This window comes from Lolium rigidum, chromosome 2, assembly GCF_022539505.1.
Source record: "Lolium rigidum isolate FL_2022 chromosome 2, APGP_CSIRO_Lrig_0.1, whole genome shotgun sequence".
NCBI lineage: Eukaryota > Viridiplantae > Streptophyta > Magnoliopsida > Poales > Poaceae > Lolium > Lolium rigidum.
The window spans coordinates 34,648,945-34,652,113 of NC_061509.1; positions in this window are offsets into that span (position 1 = coordinate 34,648,945).

Consider the following 3,169-nt stretch of genomic DNA (forward strand, 5'->3'; position numbering starts at 1 on the left):
GAATTAGAGCAGATGAAGATGCCAATACGAAATTGATTGAAACTACCTCCGGAGGATGGCAGCCATGTCCGCCCATTCCGCATATTCTTTACGTTTCGAGTCCATGACGTTTACGACTCCAAGGTGAAGATCAATGATTAGGAGAATAAAGTGGAAACTGCACAAGCATAGCTCAATGATTACGAGAATAAAGTGGAAGGTGCACAAGCATAATGTATGTTATATATAACACTCACTTGAAGTTGTAGGGAAAGAATATATCCTCTTTGTCTGCTTGCTTCTCTAAAAACATTACGATGTTGTCCTCTGTGTCCTTGGGGTACTGTCGAACCGTAACTTCATGAACTCGTGTTTGGGTCTATGAACCCCAGCGGTAGGAGCTTGCCTCTTTTGTATTCCAGCTTCTTCATTCTGCATAATTAAATGTATAGCGTACACAAAGAATATAATAAGGATAATTGTTAGTGCAAATGAATGAGCTACAAACTTAATTACACAAATAAATCACTTACAGGCAGTAGCAATCGATAACAGCCTTTGTCGAGGGCGTCTTGATTGAATAACCGAAACGCAGTTCTTCTAACTCAAGGTTTATCTCGTCTTCCCCGGAAGTAATGCTCATCTCTAAGATACACCGTGATGTAGCTTTCACTTCTTCGACAGGCTTTCGAGTACCATTCATGCAACCTTCGCATCCGAGTCCCTAGACGCGCGAGCTCGCCGGGTTTGACGAGATCTTTTCCGTATCTATACGTGTTTACCACTTGAGCCGTTGGATAGTAATCTTCGTACTCAGCCGATGCTCCACGAGCTCTAGCCGCCCGTTCGATCATCGATGCCGTCTCGGATCATGATATGGCTCCACGATGAAGTGGGGTGCGGCCCGAATGTCCTGCTGTCCAAGCTGGGCGACTTTTTTTGCTTCTTTGCTCGCTCTAGAGGACTGTCCAAGAGAGCGGTCATAATCAGCTCTCAGCTCAGGTCTCTTCATTCTCGTCTCGGCAAAGTGCTTCACTGTCTGCGGTTAGGGATGGCACCCGCAGGGTATGGGTACGGGTAGAGCCATCCCATACCCGTCCCCGTCACCTTCAATCTTACCCATCATCCGTACCCATACCCGTCAACGGGTGCAAGTTTTTCCCAAACCCGTCACCCGGCGGGGTAAATGGGTACCCGCGGGTAAAAATACCCATGCTTATAACACATCAAATTGATCAAAAAATATATGACATGAGGTGAAACAATCCTAAATAGGGGACTAATCCTCACTAACCTACCAGCAATTGTGAGACTGGAAAGTGTGAGGTTCAACCTAGCTATGTAAAGGTGTGATTGGGGGGGGGGGGGGGAATTAAGTACTTTAGAATATTACAGCGGCCTACTTATCAAATTTGGATGGGTACATGGGTACGTGGGTATGGGTTCTACGATCCCATACCCATACCCGCCTTACCCGATGGGTATGATATTTTCCTATTTACAAACCCATGGGTAAAATTTTGTCCCATACCCGTACTCCTATTGGGTTTTTACCCGGCGGGTACGCGGGTCATGGGTACCCATTGCCATCCCTATCTGCGGTGGAATAAACATCTTCTTCGGCGCAAGAAACGCCTTTTGCTCTTCAGTCTGCTCATGTGGTAACAACTCTGGAGTCTGTGCCCTCATTGGAGTTGATGATCTCTTCGTGAGCCGTAGGAGGTGCCGCGGACCGCTTCCTCTTTTGCTTAAGTGGAGGCGGCGGAGTCTCCCGACGAGGAGGAGGAGGAGGCGGCGGAGTATTTTCACGCGGAGCGGGCTGGGTCATGGATAGGGGAATCATCATCGCGCACGGGAGAATCATCACGCGGAGGAGACTCGAGGTGGCGGAGGAGGCGGAGGTGGCATGCTTGTTGGCTTCTCACCCGGAAACACAATGTTCTCCTTCCGCCATTGCACGGTGGTTCTACGGGCTTCTCCCAGTTCTTTGATTTCCCCATCTTCACCTGCGGGGTGCTCAAGCACCAACCCCTCATAATCTCTCATCACTTCATCCACCATCACAACGAGCAAAGTCGTCTTGGACCGAACGGCAATGGTAAGACCTTGTAGGTAAGAGGATGCCGACCGCCGCCTTGAAGGATAGGTTGAAAACTTTAACATGCGAGCTCACAAGGACGGCTCTCGGTGAGATCATGCACGGGGGTAGCGAGGAGGCTCGACCACCTGGTCATCATCATCATCATCATCCACCTGCCGAGAGGAAGCCACGCTCGCTTTTCCGGTGTGGTTGAGATTGCGGCGGGCGATGGCATTGAGCAATGCAGGATCTACAGCCTGCCCCGAGCCATCCGAGATGTAAGTACTTGGGTTACCATGGTTAATTGGGCTTTCATGGTGCTCATACCCTCCTCTAAGTTAGCCGAGGCGGTCTGTTTCCCTTGCCTTCCTCCTCTCATGGCTTTTATCGGGAAATCTCTTCCTTTCCGCAGGAAAGCCATACTTCCACGGAACGGAGCCTTCTGTGCCTCGTGTTCGTCCGCCGTGTTCTTTGTTCCCAAGGGCGCGTGTCAGCTCATCGTTCTCTCTTTCGGGCTGGAACAACCCCGCCTCCACGTCCCTATGTGCTCTTTCCAGGGCATCAATGGGAACCTTCAGATGAGCTTTCTTATAGATGCACTTCCCTGTTTCTGGATGCAACGTTCCCCCAATCCCGTAGAACCACTCCTTGCACCGTTCGATCCAACCGTGTGTCCCTAATCCGATCCCTTTCTTGGTCGAGCTCCGCCTCAGCTGCTTGCCACTTAGGACGGTTAGCCACCGTATCCACCTGGACCCAGAATTTGGTGATATAGCTTCAACGCAGCATTTGCCTTATTTATTTCCGACCTTCTCTTAAATTCTTCCGACTCCGTCGTTGTACTTCACGAATTCTTCCCGGTGAGTTTTTACCTTCTCATTGTCCGAGTCTTCTTTATCTTGATAAGGCGGCGCAATCTTTTCTTGTGGCTCTTGAATAGTTCGGCCATCTTCTTCTTGCCAAACTCGCGGAGGGCCTCGCTCCATCTTGGCCTTTTCAGCGTCACCCCCTCTTCGGGTACTATGTTGAAATGTGACATGAGCTTGTCCATAATGCTGTTTTTGGCTACATCATCGATATAAAGACCTTGACCTTCTTCCTCTGCAGACA